Source organism: Bubalus bubalis, chromosome 2 (genome assembly GCF_019923935.1).
Source record: "Bubalus bubalis isolate 160015118507 breed Murrah chromosome 2, NDDB_SH_1, whole genome shotgun sequence".
Lineage (NCBI taxonomy): Eukaryota > Metazoa > Chordata > Mammalia > Artiodactyla > Bovidae > Bubalus > Bubalus bubalis.
The window spans coordinates 142837260-142857778 of NC_059158.1; the positions used below are offsets into that span (position 1 = coordinate 142837260).

The window sequence follows — 20519 nt, forward strand, 5'->3', positions numbered from 1 at the left end:
CTTTCAAAAGTGCAGAGACTTCAGTGAGGCTTCAGTGCTCTCATTTCCACCAACCCCAGTAGGAACTGCCGAAGGAGCCAGACCCCTTCTTTGAAACTGAGCCCCTTATTAGGGAGCGGCCAACACCAGCTGCTCTCCTTCGCCCTCTCTATCATTTGATGACGCTGCCACCTCCCCCAGAGCACTGAAGTCTAATCCAATTTCACACATACTTATTGGTGGTGCTGCTGCTGCTAAGTCGCTTCAGTCGTGTCCAACTCTGTGCGACCCCATAGACGGCAGCCCGCCAGTCTCCTCTGTCCCTGGGATTCTCCAGGCAAGAATACTGGAGTGGGTTGCCATTTCCTTCTCCGACATACTTTTTGAGCAACCACTAAGTACCATATTTTAGCCCACATGTTAGGTATATTTCTTGAAGGCAAGGATGTGCATGATTTAGTCAGGCCTAGCAGATGTTGCATAGATAAATCAGTCCAGTAAATGGAGGAATGAGTGCCTGACCATTCAGGAGATTCAAAGAAGACAAACCAAGGTTCCTACCCTTAAGAGCTTATAGGGAAGACTCAACTTTGGGCTTGGCATACTTGCTGTGAAGAAACAGTGCCTGCAGGGGTTAGTAAGGTCCAAGTCCTCCAGAAGGACTGCACTTACATACCCACAGCCACCAGTCAAGACCTGCATCTGCACAGAAGACACAGAAGCAGCCAATGGGGCGACCAATAAGGACGAGCCAGTGAGGAGGGCCTGGCCCCGCTGGCTTCTGTGTGAAGGGCCCTATGGCTGGCATGCCTTCATTAACCCAACAGTCTGGTCTAACGAATGGCTAGTGTACTAAGTAGTTACATCATAGCAGAGCTGGCCTGTCTAGCCCTGGTTTTTGTGAGAATCACTGGCCTAGACCTTTTCTAGCTAGAACCTGGGATTGTTTGAAATCTGGGCAGAATTTGGGGTCTCCTCCCAGACCTTGCTGTTGTTCAGTTGCTCAGTCGTGTCCGACTCTTTGCGACCCCATGGACTGCAGCACTGCCAGGCTTCCCTGTCCTTCACCATCTCCCGGAGCTTGCTCAAATTCATGTCCATCGAGTCGGTGACGCCATACAACCATCTCATCCTCTGTCATCCCCTTCTCCTCCTACCTTCAATCTTTCCCAGCATCAGGGTCTTTTCTAATGAGTCGGATCTTCGAATCAGGTGGCCAAATTATTGGAACTTCATTCCTTTCAATGAATATTCAGGGTTGATTTCCTTTAGGATTAAAATCCACCTGGGACTTGTTAGAAATCTGGGCAGAATCTGGGGTCTCCTCCCAGGCCTACCTGTGCCTTAACAGGATCTTCAAGTGCTTCGTGTGTCCATTATTATTTCAGAAACCCTGGAATAGCCTCATTGAGGAGACTGAGTTTCAGATTTGAAAGATATGGATTCAGTTACCAGTTCTGTCTTTGATTAGGCCCCAGACTCTAGAGAACATCACTTCTCTGGGCCGTAGATTCCTTTCCCTTAAACCAAGGAGGGGGCCTGGATAATCTCTCAGGGTCCATGTCCCACCCTCACTCTCTCTGCATCTGTGAGTCACCAGGGTTGGTGATAAGTGATAAGCAGAAAGCCAGGACTAGGGCTGGACCTCCCTCCCAAGCTCTTTCCACCACACCTGCTCCCAGGGAAAGCCAACCGCCATTCAACACATAAAGCTCTGCCGCCCAGTCAACCTTGGGTGGGCCCTGACCGAGAGAGTCTGGAAGGAGATCAGCAGCTCCTGTGCCGCACAAGCAGCCCAGGCTCAGCCACAGCAGCCGGTGAGTGAGAGCCCAACGGGTCAAGAATGAGAATACTGGCTTCACCACAGTCCTCCTGTACCGGCGTGAGGCAGCCAGGAACCCGCTGGCTTCTAGGCTTTGACTTCCTCCCGCATCAGGAAATAACAAGGCTGACCTTTCAGTCTCTACTGCTCATTTCCTGTGACTCGGTGATCTTGGGATTGTTTCTGTTAAGGCGAAGAACAGAAGTCTCAGTGTTACCACCGAGAAGCTCCAGGGTTCAGACCCCAGATTCCGGCCTTCTTGAGTTTTCAGCACTCACTTCACAAATGGGGATTTCCTTCATTTACTTAGCAACCATTTGCTGATCCCCTGCTAATTGCCAGGCCCTCCATGACTGGATAAGACACACTCTTTATGGAACACCCACTCTGATAGAGCAGCCAGACAAATACAGGCATGGTTCAAACCATCTGTGTCTTCAATGTATTTAGCACTCCAAGAGAGCTGGTGCAGACCAACATGGGAGAGACGGGGAAAAGTCAGGGAGGGCTGCCTGGAGGAGGTGATGCCAGACATGCTGGAAGGAGTTTACTGAACCCAGAGTGCATTCACCCATTTGCAATGAAGCCAGTGAGACAGGGGCAGCAGTTCACCCTCACTGTGTGCCAGGCATCACAATTTCTCTGCAAATTGCTTCATTTAATTGTTATAACGATCCTGTAAAGAAGGAGCTCTTATTATTTTCATTTTGCCAGATGGGAAAACTGAGGCACAGTGAAGTTAAGGAATATGTCCTTGCTCACAGAACTGGGCAGAGGCAAGGCTGCAGACTCCATCTGTAGAGATCAATTCTCCTGGTTGTTAACAGTTACCAAAAGGAATGTTTGCAGACCCTGGAGTGCTGGCAGGTAGAGGGGGAGAAAGCAGAAAGGTCAAGGGTAAACGGAGAAGGAGAAATCTTCAGGCAGGTTTTCCAAGAGAAAAAAAACATGTGGCAAATCGGGGAGAGGGAAGAGAGGACAGAAGGGCCCAGCAGTGGCTGTCTCTGCCTCCCAGGGGGTGGCCGCTTCTCTGGTGCCTGCCCCACCGCCCACCGGTGGCTCCCGGACCCTGCATCACCGCCAGCACCAGGCCTTCCCCACCTGTCGTTCCTGACCTCCTTGCAGCGAGGCCGGGACTGCAGGCCCGGCTGGCCCCTGAGGGTCTGTGCTCTGGGCCTCCTGTGTCGGTTTTTCTTCTCCCAGCGGTGGTGTGTGATGTCTCTCCCTGCCCAGGACCTCCTGCGGATCCCAGGCCTGGGTGAACACCCTCAGAGCCAGACGGTCTCAAAATCTGCCCAACAGGCCGACTCAGACTCTAGGAAGAAGGTGGGAGGCAGGCAAATGGGCAACACCCTGAAGTGCCAGCCAAACAGTATAAACTTTGCCATTTATAGTTTATCTTTTGGCTAGCTTTCGGGACATTGTCACTTGGGTAGAGAAAAGGGAAGGAATGTTTGACACTTACTCTGAAGCAGATCACTTTACAAGGTGCTTTTTTTTTTTCTTTTGGTACTTTTATCTCATTTTATCCTCACCATAACCATATAAGATAAAGTGCTTTATCCCTGTTTCCCAGAGGAGGCAAATGAGGCTGAGAGATTAGGTAACTAACCCATGGTCACACAGCCCTAAGTGAAGGAGCTGAGCCATGAACCCAGGTTTCTATACTCCAAGCCCCTGGCTCTTAAAAGCAGTAAAAGCCATCCATGTGTTTCTGATTAGGAAATAATTACAAGGTCGGAGAAGCACCACAAAATTATGGCACCATTTTTTTTTAAGCCAGCATGAAACTTCGAGATTATTTAGAATCTCTACTAGTAGGTAAAGGAACTTGAGGTCTAAAAGCCAAGAGAATCATGAAAAAACCGTGGCTAATAATGAAAACCGAGGTAACCCGAGTCTGCCTCAACTCAGTGTCCCTAGGTGTTTCATTTAGTTTAGATCAATTTACTTTGGTTTTGAAGGCGTTTCCTTAGGAGCAGTGCCCAACACCAGGAATAAACAGCTCCAAAAGGAACAAGAATAATGACTACCTAATTTGTGCCAAGAAGTGAAGCAGCCACTGATGCAAAGTTTCTCTTAAAGCTGGGGATAAAATAGGGAGACCAGAAGGACGTGCCCAGGAGGGGAGGCACTGCTCCTGCGCCAGCATCCATAGCCTGGAAGGTGCTTCCCACTGCAAAGGGCCGCCTCGCAATGTGGGTCTTGGCTCCTCACTTCCAGAACTGCTGTGCCTTGGTCTGCAGTCTCCGTATACTGCCAGGCTCTGATGTCTGGAGCCCTGGCACTGGGTTCAGGGTAGTCTGCTAGCTCTTAGCAGCCTAGATGACCTACACACGGTATCACTCCTTTATTTTTCCTTCTGGAAAGAATTTCAAAGTTCTCCTCTATAGTGGGAAGCGATGCATCCTTAAGACTGTTTCTGGCTCACTCCACTCAGCCCAGGATGGAAACCCCCCAGAATCCCAGAATACAGCTGTTGCCCCTTGATCCTGAAAATCCTCTTCACCTCCCAGGAAGTAAAGCTTATTTCTAACTTGACACCCAGATTCATCAAAACCAAAAAGAAGTTGAAACTAGAGACAAGAACAGCATAAGAAAGAAAAATCTATAGACCAGTCTCACTCGTATGTGTGTATCCAAACGTACCACAACTGAATTCAGTTTACCCCAGGAACTAAAAATGGTCTAACACTCAAAAATCTGTGTCCGTACTTAGGATCATCTCAATAGATGCAAAAGGAAAAATCAATTTATAAAATTCACCCATTCATGACTTAAAATGATCAAACTAGGAATGAAAGAGGAATACCTGATTTTGTTAAAGAGTAGTTTACATCACACTTGAATGGTAGAACTTCTGAAGCAGCCTCATTAGAGGCAAGACTAGGATAAGGACGCCCTCTATCACTGCTTCTCTTTCACCATTGTTCCCGTACAGTAGAGACAGCAAAATAAATGAAATAGAAGAGAACACAAAGGAGGAAATGACCCTGCCATTATTCTCAGACAATAGTACTACTTAGGTAAAAAATTGGAGAAGGCAATGGCACCCCACTCCACTACTCTTGCCTGGAAAATCCCATGGATGGAGGAGTCTGGTAGGCTGCAGTCCATGGGGTCGCTAAGAGTCGGACACAACTGAGCGACTTCACTTTCACTTTTCACTTTCATGCATTGGAGAAGGAAATGGCAACCCACTCCAGTGTTCTTGCCTGGAGAATCCCAGGGACGGGGGAGCCTGGTGGGCTGCTGTCTATGGGGTTGCACAGAGTCGGACATGACTGAAGCGACTTAGCAGCAGGTAAAAAATCTGAAGGCCTCTAAAGACAAGCTATTAAAAGACAAACAAAATTCAGCAAGATTACTAAACATAGTCGTTCAGTCTTAAGTTGTGTCTGACTCCTTGTGGCCCCATAGCCTGCAGCACACCAAGCCTCCTTGCCCTTCAATATCTCTCTGAGTTTGCTCAAACTTATGTCCACTGAGTTGATGATGCCATCCAATCATCTCATTCTCTGTCACCCCCTTCTCCTCCTGCTCTCAATCTTTCCCTGAGTATAGATCAATATACAAAAATCGATTGTGGAAAAAATTAGTGTTTGCAAAATAAAGTACAATTTATGATGCAATTTTAAAATAATTCTTATTATAGAAAACCTCAAACATGCACAAAGATGGATAGGACAGTGAGTTTCATGTACCCATCTCCTGGCCAATACTGTTCACCCATATTCCCAATCCCTTCTTCCCTTCCATAGTATCTGAAACCAGTTCCAGGCTCATACCATTTTACTCATATACATGTGAGTACATATCTCTAAAAGACAAGAAAAGACTCTTTTGACATAACCATACTACCACTGTTGTATCTAAAAATTAGAACTATTCTTTAATATAATTGGATATCCAATCAGTTTTTTCAACATCCTAGTTGTCTCAAAATTATTATAATTGTTTTTTATTTTGTTTGTGGTTGGTTAATATGACTTTTTTTGGTTGACATATGGCTTTATAGGTTTTCCTCATTTATTTTTTTCCCTCCCTCATTTAGTTTATTTTTAGGAAATTGGGTCACTTGCCCTGTAGAGTTTCCCACAATCTAGATTTTGCTGATTGTATTCTCATGGTATAGTTTTCCATGTTTCTCTGTCTTCTGTATTTTCTGTAAATTAGTACTTAGCTCTAGAGACTTGATCAGAGTCAAGTTTGGTTTTTCCATTTGACAAGACGACTTTACGGAGGAGGGCACTGTGTTCTTGTTCTTCCCTTGGGAGGCATGATGTTTACTGGTCTCTTCATGATGTTAGCAGCTGCAGAGCCATTAATTCATTAGAGGTTATGAAATAGTAATATTGAAATCCTATCATACTCACTTCATTTATTACTTGGGAAACTCCTACCAGAATTTTTTTTCTTCTACTGTTTAGCTGTCTAGTGGTGTTGATTAGAAGGCAGGATAAATGTAATTTTAAGACATATATAGTATTTATTTTATATTAATATACATATATAATAAAGTGGTCATGTATGGATGTGAGAGTTGGACTGTGAAGAAAGCTGAGTGCCGAAGAATTGATGCTTTTGAACTGTGGTGTTGGAGAAGACTCTTGAGAGTCCCTTGGACTGCAAGGAGATCCAACCAGTCCATTCTGAAGGAGATCAGCCCTGGGATTTCTTTGGAAGGAATGATGCTAAAGCTGAAACTCCAGTACTTTGGCCACCTGATGCGAAGAGTTGACTCATTGGAAAAGACTCTGATGCTGGGAGGGATTGGGGGCAAGAGGAGAAGGGGACGACAGAGGATGAGATGGCTGGATGGCATCACTGACTCGATGGACGTGAGTCTGAGTGAACTCCGGGAGTTGGTGATGGACAGGGAGGCCTGGCGTGCTGCAATTCATGGGGTCGCAAAGAGTCAGACATGACTGAGCAAGTGATCTGATCTGATAATAATTATTATAATATAAAATATTGTATATATCCTATGTGTATAGAATACACATATATATATCCAAGCAATAAATCAATAAATCTAAAAAAGTATTAGACTTTCATGAAGAAATTATAAATTTTATTAAATTAACTAAAAATAGGCCTGAATAAATATAACATTCTATATAATGCTACATATAATATTCATAGATTTGAAAGTGACAGTTCTCCCTAAATGTATCTATTAATTCAATGAAACTCCATTTTTAAAAATCCCCAATAGGGTTTTTGGTGGAAGTTGATTCCAAAATTCATAAAGAAGGGCCAAAAATAGCCAATACAATTTTGAAGAAAAGCAAAGAGGAAGAGTTTGCCCAGTCAAATATCAAAAATTACTTTAAGGTTGATGATGTTGACTTTGGGAGAGACAGAGTAAAGAATCTAGAAATAAATGCACCCATATATAGAAGTGATATGTGGAAAAGTATTATAAAACAGTGGGGAAAGCACAAACTATTATTCACTATATAATTTTGAGATAACTGATTATCCAATTTTTAATCCTTACTTCACAAAGTATCAAATATATTCAGGATCTAAATGTGAAAAGCAAAACTCTTAAGCCTTTAGAAGAAAATATACAAGAATATCTTTATGAATTCAAGAAGGGAAAATTTTCTTACACATGATTCAAAATACAAACCAAAAAGAAAATTACTGACAAACCCAATTATATTAGAATTAAAGTTTTTGACATGTTATAGTTAAAAAAAACAAATATAGAAGACAGTATCTTTAGTGCATTTAGCCAACAAAGTATTAGTACCCCAAATGCACCAAAAACTGCTACTAATATAGAATGAAAAAGACAATGAACCCAAATGAAAAATGGGTTGTGGTTTTTTAGTTTATTGTTTTTTTAAGGGGGGGGGGACCTAAATAAATAACCATTTATTTATTAGTCAAACTTGCTAATCAGGAAAATTCAAATTAAAACAAAGAGATATCATTTCATATAAATCAGATGAGCAAAAAAATTTTAAGTCTCTAAACACTCATTATTAATAAAGGTATGGAGTTTTAGAAACTCAGAGCAATTTGGAAATACCCAATAATACCCAATAAATTGAATGGATGGACAGAGGATGAGATGGTTGGATGGCATCACCAACTCGATGGACATGAGTTTGAGCAAGCTCCAGAAGTTGGGTGATGCACAGGGAAGCCTGGTGTGCTTCAGTCCATGGGGTCACAAAGAGTCAGACACAACTGAGCGACTGAACTGAATTGAATAAATTGAAGATGCATGTACTCTGCAACCTAACAAGTCCATTCCTAGATATACCTTAGAGAAACTCACATATAAACAGTTACTCAAGAAGGTACCTTGCAGCATTGTTTGTAATCACACACACACACACACACACACACACACACACACACACACAAAACCTGGAAATAAAACAGCCATCAACAGCAAAATGGATAAATTGTGGTAGGTTTATACAACGGAATGGGCTTCTTTGTGGCTCAGACAGTAAAGAATCTGCCTGCAATGCAAGAGACTGAGCTTCTATCCCTGGGTCAGAAAGATCCCCTGGAAAAGGGAATGGCAACCCACACCAGTATTCTTGCCTGGAAAATTCCATGGACAGAGGAGCCTGGGGTCACAGAGTTGGACACAACTGAGCAAGTAACACCATACAATGGAATGGGGCTTCCAAGGTGACGCTAATGATAAAGAACCCACCTACCAATGCAGGAGACATAAGAGACACTGGTTCAATCCCCTGGGTTGGAAAAATCCCCTGGAGAAGAACATGGCAACCACTCCAGTAATCTTGCCTGGAGAATCCCACGGACAGAGGAGCCTGGTGGGCTAGAGTCCACAAGGTCACACAGAATCAGACACAACTGAAGTGACTTAGCATGCACGTATACAATGGAATAAGGTATAGCAGCTTAAAATTAATGAATGAAAACTGTGTGCATTAACAGGGATTAATCTCAAAAACATGGACTTCTCAGGTAGCTCAGAAGTAAAGAATCCACCTGCCAAGCAGAAGTCACGGCTTCAATCACTGGGTTGGGAAGATCCCCTGGAGGAGGGCACAGCAACCCACTCCAGTATTCTTGCCTGGGAAATCCCATGGACAGAGGAGCCTGGCAGGCTACAGTCCATGGGGTCATAAAACAGTAGAACATGACTGAGTGACTAAACAACAATAACAATCTCAAAGACAAAATGATAAGCAAAATAAAGCATGTTGCATAAGTGATACAATACTATTGATACAAAGTTTTAGTATGTAAAATAACATCATCTGTTGTTTACAGGTGCATTTATATGTGGTAAAGATATAAAAATAAACATAAGGACTGTGTCCATCAGTCCCCAGGTCTCACTTGCAGTCAATACACCAGTACTATCCAGTGTAGCTCTGCTGCTGCTGCTACTAAGTCACTTCAATCATGTCCGACTCTGTACGACCCCATAGACGGCAGCCCACCAGGCTCCCCTGTCCCTGGGATTCTCCAGGCAAAAACACTGGAGAGGGTCCAGTGTAGCTCTCAGTTCAGTTCAGTTCAATTGCTCAGTCATGTACAATTCTTTGCGACACCATGAATTGCAGCACGCCAGGCCTCCCTGTCCATCACCAATTCCCGGAGTTCACTCAGACTCACGTCCATCAAGTCAATGATGCCATCCAGCCGTCTCATCCTCTGTCGTCCCCTTCTCCTTCTGCCCCCAATCCCTCCCAGCATCAGGGTCTTTTCCAATGAGTCAACTCTTCACATGAGGTGGCCAAAGTACTGGAGTTTCAGCTTCAGCATCAGTCCTTCCAATGAACACCCAGGACTGATCTCCTATAGGATGGATTGGTTGGATCTCCTTGCAGTCCAAGGAACTCTCAAGAGTCTTCTTCAACACCACAGTTCAAAAGCATCAATTCTTCAGCACTCAGCTTTCTTCACAGTCCAACTCTCACATCCATACATGATCACTGGAAAAACCATAGCCTTGACTAGACGGACCTTTCTTGGCAAAGTAATGTCTCTGCTTTTTAATATACTATCTAGGTTGGTCATGGAGAAGGCAATGGCACCCCACTCCAGTACTCTTGCCTGGAAAATCCCATGGGCGGAGGACTGCCTGGTAGGCTACAGTCCATGGGGTCGCTAAGAGTCGGACACAACTGAGCGACTTCACTTTCACTTTTCACTTGCATGCATTGGAGAAGGAAATGGCAACTCACTCCAGTGTTCTTGCCTGGAGAATCCCAGGGATGGAGGAGCCTGGTGGGTTGCCATTGTCTACGGGGTCGCACAGAGTCGGACACGACTGAAGCAACTTAGCAGCAGCAGCAGCAGGTTGGTCATAACTTTCCTTCCAAGGAGTGTCTTTTAATTTCATGGCTGCGATCACCATCTGCAGTGATTTTGGAGCCTCAAAAAATAAAGTCTGACATTGTTTCCACTGTTTCCCCATCTATTTCCCATGAAGTGATGGGACCAGATGCCATGATCTTCGTTTTCTGAATGTTGAGCTTTAAGCCAACTTTTTCACTCTCCTCTTTCACTTTCATCAAGAGGCTTTTGAGTTCCTCTTCACTTTCTGCCATAAGGGTGGTGTCATCTGCATATCTGAGGTGATTGATATTTCTCCCGGCAATCTTGATTCCAGCTTGTGCTTCTTCCAGCCCAGCGTTTCTCATCATGTACTCTGCATAGAAGTTAAATAAGCAGGGTGACAAATATACAAAATATACAGCCTTGACGTACTGCTTTTCCTATTTGGAACCAGTCTGTTGTTTCATGTCCAGTTCTAACTGTTGCTTCCTGACCTGCATATAGGTTTCTCAAGAGACAAGTCATGTGGTCCGGTATTCCCATCTCTTCAAGAATTTTCCACAGTTTATTGTGATCCACACAGTCAAAGGCTTTGGCATAGTCAGTAAAGCAGAAATAGATGTTTTTCTGGAACTCCTTTGCTTTTTCCATGATCCAGCTGATGTTGACAATTTGATCTCTCGTTCCTCTGCCTTTTCTAAAACCAGCTTGAACAACTGGAAGTTCACAGTTCACATATTGCTGAGGCCTGGCTTGGAGAATTTTGAGCATTACTTTACTAGCGTGTGAGATGAGTACAATTCCGCGGTAGTTTGAGCATTCTTTGGCATTGCCTTTCTTTGGGATTGGAATGAAAACTGACCTTTTCCAGTCTTGGGGCCACTGCTGAGTTTTCCAAATGTGCTGGCATATTGAGTGCAGCACTTTCACAGCATCATCTTTCAGGATTTGAAAGAGCTCCACTGGAATTCCATCACCTCCACTAGCTTTGTTTATAGTGATGCTTTCTAAGGCCCACTTGACTTCACATTCCAGGATGTCTGGCTCTAGGTGAGTAATCACATCATTGTGATTATCTGGGTTGTGAAGATCTTTTTTGTACAGTTCTTCTGTGTATTCTTGCCACCTCTTCTTAATATCTTCTGCTTCTGTTAGGTCCATACCATTTCTGTCCTTTATCGAGCCCATCTTTGCATGAAATGTTCCCTTGCTATCTCTAATTTTCTTGAAGAGATCTCTAGTCTTTCCAATTCTGTTGTTTTCCTCTATTTCTTTGCATTGATAGCTGAGGAAGGCTTTCTTATCTCTCCTTGCTATTCTTTGGAACTCTGCATTCAGATGCTGATATCTTTCCTTTTCTCCTTTGCTTTTCACTTCTCTTTTTTTCACAGCTATTTGTAAGGCCTCCTCAGACAGCCATTTTGCTTTTTTGCATTTCTTTTCCTTGGGGATGGTCTTGATCCCTGTCTCCTGTACAAAGTCATGAACCTCCGTCCACAGTTCATCAGGCACTCTGTCTATCAGATCTAGTCCCTTAAATCTATTTCCCACTTCCACTGTGTAGTCATGAGGGATTTGATTTAGGTCATACCTGAATGGTCTAGTGGTTTTCCCTACTTTCTTCAATTTAAGTCTGAATTTGGCAATAAGGTGTTCATGATCTGAGCCACAGTCATCTCCTGGCCTTGTTTTTGCTGACTGTATAGAGCTTCTCCATCTTTGGCTGCAAAGAATATAATCAATCTGATTTCGGTGTTGACCATCTGGTGATGTCCATGTGTAGAGTCTTCTCTTGTGTTGTTGGCAGAGGGTGTTTGCAATGACCAGTGTGTTCTCTTGGCAAAACTCTATTAGCCTTTGCCCTGCTTCATTCCATACTCAAAGGCCAAATTTGCATGTTACTCCAGGTGTTTCTTGACTTCTTGCTTTTGCATTCCAGTCCCCAATGGTGACCCACTCCAGTACTCTTGCCTGGAAAATCCCACGGATGGAGGAGCCTGGTATGCTGCAGTCCATGGGGTTGCTGAGTCGGACACGACTGAGCGACTTCACTTTCACTTTTCACTTTCATGCACTGGAGAAGGAAATGGCAACCCACTCCAGTGTTCTTGCCTGGAGAATCCCAGGGATGGGGGAGCCTGGTGGGCTGCCATCTATGGGGTCACACAGAGTCAGACACGGCTGAAGCAACTTAGCAGCAGCAGCAACCCCTATACTGAAAAGGGCATCTCTTTTGGGTGTTAGTTCTAAAAGGCCTTGTAGGTCTTCATAAAACCGTTCAACGTCAGCTTCTTCAGCATTACTGGTTGGGGCATAGACTTGGATTACCGTGATATTGAATGGTTTGCCTTGGAAACAAACAGATATCATTCTGTCGTTTTTGAGATTGCATCCAAGTACTGCATTTCGGACTCTTTTGTTGACCATGATGGCTACTCCATTTCTTCTAAGGGATTCCTGCCCGCAGTAGTAGATATAATGGTCATCTGAGTTAAATTCACCCATTCCAGTCCATTTTAGTTCGCTGATTCCTAGAATGTCGACATTCACTCTTGCCATCTCTTGTTTGACCACTTCCAATTTGCCTCGATTCATGGACATAACATTTCAGGTTCCTATGCAATATTGCTCTTTACAGCATTGGACCTTGCTTCCATCACCAGTCACATCCACAACTGGGTATTGTTTTTGCTTTGGCTCCATCCCTTCATTCTTTCTGGAGTTATTTCTCCACTGATCTCCAGTAGCATATTGGGCACTTACCAACCTGGGGAGTTCCCCTTTCAGTATCCTATCATTTTGCCTTTTCATACTGTTCATGGGGTTCTCAAGGTAAGAATACTGAAGTGGTTTGCCATTCCCTTCTCCAGTGGACCACATTCTGTCAGACCTCTACACCATGACCCGTCCGTCTTGGGTGGCCCCACATGGCATGGCTTAATTTCATTGAGTTAGACAAGGCTGTGGTCCATGTGATCAGATTGACCAGTTTTCTGTGATTATGGTTTCAGTGTGCCTGCCCTCTGATGCCCTCTTGCAACGCATACCGTCTTACTTGGGTTTCTCTTACCTTGAGAGATACATGGGATATCTCTTCACGGCTGCTCCAGCAAAGCACAGCCGCTGCTCCTTACCTTGGACGAGTTGCCCCTCCTGACCTTGAACGTAGAGTAGCTCCTTTCAGCCCTCCTGCACCCGCACAGCCGCCGCTCCTTGGATGTGGGGTAGCTCTCTCGGCCGCTGCCCCTGACCTCAGATGTGGGGTAGCTCCTGTCGGCCACTCCTGCGCCATTACAGCCTGGTAACTCTACTGGTTGTTAAAATCTGAAAGTACTGTTAGTGTGTGCAATCAGTGTATCCAACTCTTTGCCACCCCATGCACTGGGGCCCGCCAGGCTCCTCTGTCCAAGGGATTCTCTAGGCAGGAATACTGGAGTGGGTTGCCATTTCCTCCTCCAGGGGATCTTCCCAATCCAGGGATCGAACCCACATCTCCTGTGACTTCTGCATTGGCAGGCACTCTTTATCACTGAGCCACCTAGGAGAGACCTGTGTAGGAGAGGAAAAACTTTTCTTCTACTCTCTTTGAGGCCCTAGCTGGGCCTGAAAATTAAAATGACAAAGACAGACTAGGAGAAAAGCACACAAATTTATTTGATATAAGCTTTATGTCACATGGGAGGTTTTATAAACAAATAAGGACCCAAAGAAGTGGTTAAGCCTGAGCATTTTTTTAAGTAGGTTTGATGAAGAGTGGAGAGTTGTGGGAAAATGTGATAGGAGAAAGGGATAAGTACAAAGGGTAATCAAGTCGAGGAAGGAGAGCAAGGCTTGTTTGTCTGCTTTCCTCTCAGAGTCCCTCTGTCTTCAGAAATAAGGGTGCTCCCTTCCTCCAGGTATTGAGTTGGCCAAAAAGTTCTTTTGAGTTTTTCCATAACATCTTACAGAAAAACCCAAACAAACTTTTTGGCCAACCCAATAGAACCTACTTCTTACATGAGTAGCAGGTCTGATAATTTGCACTCCCCTTTCTCAGATTCCTTCCACTTAAAGTAGTCAATATGCCAAGGTGCAGTGTTTAGGGGGTAGCATATTCTGAACTCAGTCAGTTGATAAATACCAAATTTAAGGGCTTCCATGGTGGTTCAGTGGTAAAGAATCTGCCTATATTGCAAGAGATGGGAGTTCAATCCCTGGGTCGGGAAGACCCCCTGGAGAAGGAAATGGCAACCGACTCCAGTATTCCTGCCAGGATAATCTCACGGACAGAGGAGCCTGGCGGGCTATATGGGGTCACAAAGAGTTGGACATGACTTAGTGACTCCCCTCTGGGGAGAGAGTGAGGGGAATAGGATTTTATGTGATACAATAAAGTCTTAGATGATATCTGAATTGTTTTATCTCTTCAGAAAAAATGTGCATCGAATATGGCAAAATGTTAAGATTTCACAAAGGTAGGTGGTAAGTACATGGATAATCATTATACAGTAGTTTTTCTATGCTCTGCTGTTTTAGCTTTTTTAAAAACAGTTAAAAGACATGGGCATACCAGACCACCTGACCTGCCTCTTGAGAAACCTATATGCAGGTCAGGAAGCAACAGTTAGAACTGGACATGAAACAACAGACTGGTTCCAAATAGGAAAAGGAGTTCATTAAGGCTGTATATTTTGTATATTTGTCACCCCACTTATCTAACTTATATGCAGAGTACATGATGAGAAACGCTGGGCTGGAAGAAGCACAAGCTGGAATCAAGATTGCCGGGAGAAATATCAATCACCTCAGATATGCAGATGACACCACCCTTATGGCAGAAAGTGAAGAGGAACTCAAAAGCCTCTTGATGAAAGTGAAAGAGGAGAGTGAAAAAGTTGGCTTAAAGCTCAACATTCAGAAAACGAAGATCATGGCATCTGGTCCCATCACTTCATGGGAAATAGATGGGGAAACAGTGGAAACAGTGTCAGGCTTTATTTTGGGGGGCTCCAAAATCACTGCAGATGGTAATTGCAGCCATGAAATTAAAAGATGCTTATTCCTTGGAAGGAAAGTTATGACCAACCTAGATAGCATATTCAAAAGCAGAGACATTACTTTGCCAACAAAGGTCTGTCTAGTCAAGGCTATGGTTTTTCCTGTGGTCATGTATGGATGTGAGAGTTGGACTGTGAAGAAAGCTGAGTGCTGAAGAATTGATACTTTGGAACTGTGGTGTTGGAGAAAACTCTTGAGAGTTCCTTGGACTGCAAGGAGATCCAACTAGTCCATCCTAAAGGAGATCAGTCCTGGGATTTCTTTGGAAGGAATGATGCTAAAGCTGAAACTCCAGTACTTTGGCCACCTCATGCGAAGAGTTGACTCATTGGAAAAGACTCTGATGCTGGGAGGGATTGGGGGCAGGAGGAGAAGGGGACGACAGAGGATGAGATGGCTGGATGGCATCACTGACTCGATGGACGTGAGTCTGGGTGAACTCCGGGAGTTGGTGATGGACAGGGAGGCCTGGCATTCGGCAATTCATGGGGTCGCAAAGAGTCCGACACAACTGAGCGACTGAACTGAACTGAAAATTGTAGGCTATTAGTCAAATACTGACTTGGTTTATTCCAATATTTCCTAAATATAAGGTTGTTTTACTAGAGAAACAAAACAAGCACTCTTCTATGGTCCACATCCCAGCGACAGGATATCAATTCTAATCAAAACCGTGAAATCACACCAGTTGTAAACCCTCAGCTTTTGGTCAATACAAACGCGCCCTCTGCTGGTCATATAGTGCTTTGTCCCAAATTTCAAAACAGTGGTGAAGAGCTGTGAAATCCGTTCCATCAGACAGATTTTATTAAGCCGGCAAATTAGGGAAAGAAACCCTCACAGAATTCCTCTTAATCACAAAAATACTTAAATCAGTTCCCACTCTCTACTAATATTTACATGTTATCCAAGACAAAATAAATTCTGGGTACCAAGCCAATCAACCTTTCCAGTTTCCTCAGCAACCTCATACACTGACAATTTTGTCCACACTCCAAAGTCTGTAGTTGATGTATGAGACAGTAGATGCCATCCTTAACATTTGGGAATAGCAGAAAGGAACCCAAGTTCCTCTGCATGGCAGTGCAGACACCACCGAACACTGAAAAATGAGCAAATTATTACTAGTATTAAGGGAATAATGCTGGTGGGATAACAGGTACATTTTTTCTTTTCAAATCTTTTTTTGAAGTTACCAGTTCAGTTGCTCAGTTGTGTCTGACTCTTTGCAGCCCCATGGACTGCAGCACACCAAGCTTCCCTGTCCATCACCAACTAAAGCTTCAGTGATGCCATCTAACCATCTCATCATCTATTGTCCCCTTCTCCCCCTGCCTTCAATCTTTCCCAGCATCAGCATCTTTTCCAATGAGTCAGTTCTTCATATCAGGTAGCCAAACTATTGGAGTTTCAGCTTCAGCATCAGTCCTTCCAGTGAATATTCAGGACTGATTTCCTTTAGGATGGACTGGTTGGATCTCCTTGCAGTCCAAGGGACTCTCAAGAGTCTTCTCCAACACCACAGTTCAAAAGCATCAATTCTTCAGCGCTCAGCTTTCTTTATGGTCCAACTCTCACATCCATACATGATTACTGAAAAAACCATAGCTTTGACTACATGGACCTCTGTTGGCAAAGTAATAACGTCTCTGCTTTTTAATATGCTGTCTGTTGATCATAGCTTTTCTTCCAAGGAGCAAGCAACTTCTAATTTAATGGCTGCGATCATCATCTGCAGTGATTTTGGAGCCCAAAACAATAAAGTCTCTCACTGCTTCCATTGTTTCCCCATCTATTTGCCATGAAGTGATGGGACCGGATGCCAGGATCTTAGTTTTCTGAATGTTGAGTTTTAAGCCAACTTTTCACTCTCCTCTTTCACTTTCATCAAGAGGCTCCTTGAAGTTATGATATCTTTAAATAAACAAAATTGAGGAAAAATCAATTAATTCATGCAAGAATCTACTGCTCAAAGAGAGAGGGTATTGAATATTAGAGTCTTCCTTTCAAAAAGTTTTTTTTTTAACTTTTTAAATTATTTAATTTTTCTTTTGTTTTACTTTGTGCTAGTATCCATCTTCCCGACTAAAATTTAAGCTTCCTGAGACCAGGGTGTGTATCCATCCTACTCACCACTATATTCCCAGCACCTAATGTAATGACCATCATGTCAGAGATCAGATCAGTTGCTCAGTCCTATCCGACTCTTTGCGACCCCATGAATCGCAGCACGCCAGGCCTCCCTGTCCATCACCAACTCCCGGAGTTCACTCAGACTCACGTCCATCGAGTCAGTGATGCCATCCAGCCATCTCATCCTCTGTCGTCCCCTTCTCCTCTTGCCCCCAATCCCTCCCAGCATCAGAGTCTTTTCCAATGAGTCAACTCTTCGCATGAGGTGGCCAAAGTACTGGAGTTTCAGCTTCAGCATCATTCCTTCCAAAGAAATCCCAGGACTGATCTCCTTTAGAATGGGCTGGTTGGATCTTCTTGTAGTCCAAGGGACTCTCAAGAGTCTTCTCCAACACCCCAGTTCAAAAGCGTCAATTCTTCAGTGCTCAGCCTTCTTCACAGTCCAGCTCTCACATCCATACATGACCACAGGAAAAACCATAGCCTTGACTAGACAGACCTTTGTTGACAAAGTAATGTCTCTGCTTTTGAATATGCTATCTAGGTTGGTCATAACTTTCCTTCCAAGGAGTAAGCATCTTTTAATTTCATGGCTACAATCACCATCTGCAGTGATTTTAGAGCCCAGAAAAATAAAGTCTGAGACTGTTTCCACTGTTTCCCCATCTATTTCCCATGAAGTGATGGGACCAGATGCCATGATCTTCATTTTCTGAATGTTGAGCTTTAAGCCAACTTTTTCACTCTCCACTTTCACGTTCATCAAGAGGCTTTTGAGTTCCTCTTCACTTTCTGCCATAAGGGTGGTGTCATCTGCATATCTGAGGTGATTGATATTTCTCCCGGCAATCTTGATTCCAGCTTGTGCTTCTTCCAGCCCAGGGTTTCTCATGATGTACTCTGCATATAAGTTAAATAAACAGGGTGACAATATACAGCCTTGGCGTACTCCTTTTCCTATTTGGAACCAGTCTGTTGTTTCATGTCCAGTTCTAACTGTTGCTTCCTGACCTGCATACAGATTTCTCAAGAGGCAGGTCAGGTGGTCTGGTATTCCCATCTCTTTCAGAATTTCCCACAGTTTATTGTGATCCACACAGTCAAAGGCTTTGGCATAGTCAATAAAGCAGAAATAGATGTTCTTCTGGAACTCTCTTGCTTTTTCCATGATCCAGCGGATGTTGGCAATTTGATCTCTGGTTCCTCTGCCTTTTCTAAAACCAGCTTGAACATCTGCAAGTTCACGGTTCACATATTGCTGAGGCCTGGCTTGGAGAATTTTGAGCATGACTTTACTAGCGTGTGAGATGAGTGCAATTGTGTGGTAGTTTGAGCATTCTTTGGCATTGCCTTTCTTTGGGATTGGAATGAAAACTGACCTTTTCCAGTCCTGTGGCCACTGCTGTTTTCCAAATGTGCTGGCATATTGAGTGCAGCACTTTCACAGCATCATCTTTCAGGATTTGGAATAGCTCAACTGGAATTCCATCACCTCCACTAGCTTTGTTTGTAGTGATGCTTTCTAAGGCCCACTTGACTTCACATTCCAGGATGTCTGAGTCTAGGTCAGTGATCACACCATCGTGATTATCTGGGTCTTGAAGGTCTTTTTTGTACAGTTCTTCTGTGTATTCTTACCACCTCTTCTTAGTATTTTCTGCTTCTGTTAGGTCCATACCATTTCTGTCCTTTATCGAGCCCATCTTTGTATGAAATGTTCCTTTGGTATCTCTGATTTTCTTGAAGAGATCTCTAGTCTTTCCCATTCTGTTGTTTTCCTCTATTTCTTTGCATTGATCGCTGAAGAAGGCTTTCTTATCTCTTCTTGCTATTCTTTGGAACTCTGCATCCAGATGTTTATATCTTTCCTTTTCTCCTTTGCTTTTCACTTCTCTTCTTTTCACAGCTATTTGTAAGGCCTCCTCAGACAGCCATTTTGCTTTTTTGCATTTCTTTTCCATGGGGATGGTCTTGATCCCTATCTCCTGTACAATGTCACGAACCTCATTCCATAGTTCATCAGGCACTCTATCTATCAGATCTAGGCCCTTAAATCTATTTCTCACTTCAACTGTATAATCATAAGGGATTTGATTTAGGTCATACCTGAATGGTCTAGTGGTTTTCCCTACTTTCTTCAATTTAAGTCTGAATTTGGCAATAAGGAGTTCATGATCTGAGCCACAGTTAGACAAACCCAAGTAAGACGGTAGGTGTTGCAAGAGGGCATCAGAGGGCAGGCACACTGAAACCATACTCACAGAAAACTAGTCAGTCTAATCACACTAGGACCACAGCCTTGTCTAACTCAATGAAACTAAGCCATGCCCGTGGGGCAACCCAAGATGGGCGGGTCATGGTGTAGAGGTCTGACAGAATGTGGTCCACTGGAGAAGGGAATGGCAAACCACTTCAGTATTCTTGCCTTGAGAACCCCATGAACAGTATGAAAAGGCAAAATGATAGGATACTGAAAGAGAAACTCCCCAGGTCAGTAGGTGCCCAATATGCTACTGGAGATCAGTGGAGAAATAACTCCAGAAAGAATGAAGGGATGGAGCCAAAGCAAAAACAATACCCAGCTGTGGATGTGACTGGTGATGGAAGCAAGGTCCGATGTTGTAAAGAGCAATATTGCATAGGAACCTGGAATGTCAGGTCCATGAATCAAGGCAGATTGGAAGTGGTCAAACAAGAGATGGCAACAGTGAATGTCGACATTCTAGGAATCAGCGACCTAAAATGGACTGGAATGGGTGAATTTAACTCAGATGACCATTATATCTACTACTGCGGGCAGGAATCCCTTAGAAGAAATGGAGTAGCCATCATGGTCAACAAAAGAGTCCGAAATGCAGTACTTGGATGCAATCTCAAAAACGACAGAATGATCTCTGTTCGTTTCCAAGGCAAACCATTCAATATCACAGTAATCCAAGTCTATGCCCCAACCAGTAACACTGAAGAAGCTGACGTTGAACGGTTCTATGAAGACCTACAAGACCTTTTAGAACTAACACACAAAAAAGATGTCCTTTTCATTATAGGGGACTGGAATGCAAAAGTAGGAAGTCAAGAAACACCTGGAGTAACAGGCAAACTTGGCCTTAGAATACAGAATGAAGCAGGGCAAAGACTAATAGAGTTTTGCCAAGAAAATGCACTGGTCATAACAAACACCCTCTTCCAACAACACAAGAGAAGACCATCATGTAGCAGGTATTTAATAAACATGGGATAAATGAAGGAATGAATGACGATT

General features: G+C 43.7%; 1 protein-coding gene and 1 long non-coding RNA gene across 4 annotated transcripts in view; one reads left to right on the forward strand and one right to left on the reverse strand.

Moving 5' to 3' along the window:
• The window catches only part of KIAA2012 (KIAA2012 ortholog), a 129118-nt gene that overhangs the window by 88209 nt on the left and 20390 nt on the right, over positions 1 to 20519 (forward strand). The gene's annotated exons all lie outside the window — the stretch shown is intronic.
• On the reverse strand, positions 1130 to 4705 carry LOC123331992. Of its 3 annotated transcripts, none has more exons than XR_006548798.1 (3): positions 3267 to 4705; positions 2917 to 3116; positions 1130 to 1984 (listed from the first exon to the last, which is right to left on the reverse strand). It is a non-coding gene; the product is annotated as an uncharacterized LOC123331992 (long non-coding RNA). The 3 variants fall into 3 exon arrangements; XR_006548796.1 differs by having other exon boundaries at positions 2903 to 3116; positions 3267 to 4703; XR_006548795.1 differs by lacking the exon at positions 1130 to 1984 and adding an exon at positions 2007 to 2661 and having other exon boundaries at positions 2903 to 3116; positions 3267 to 4703.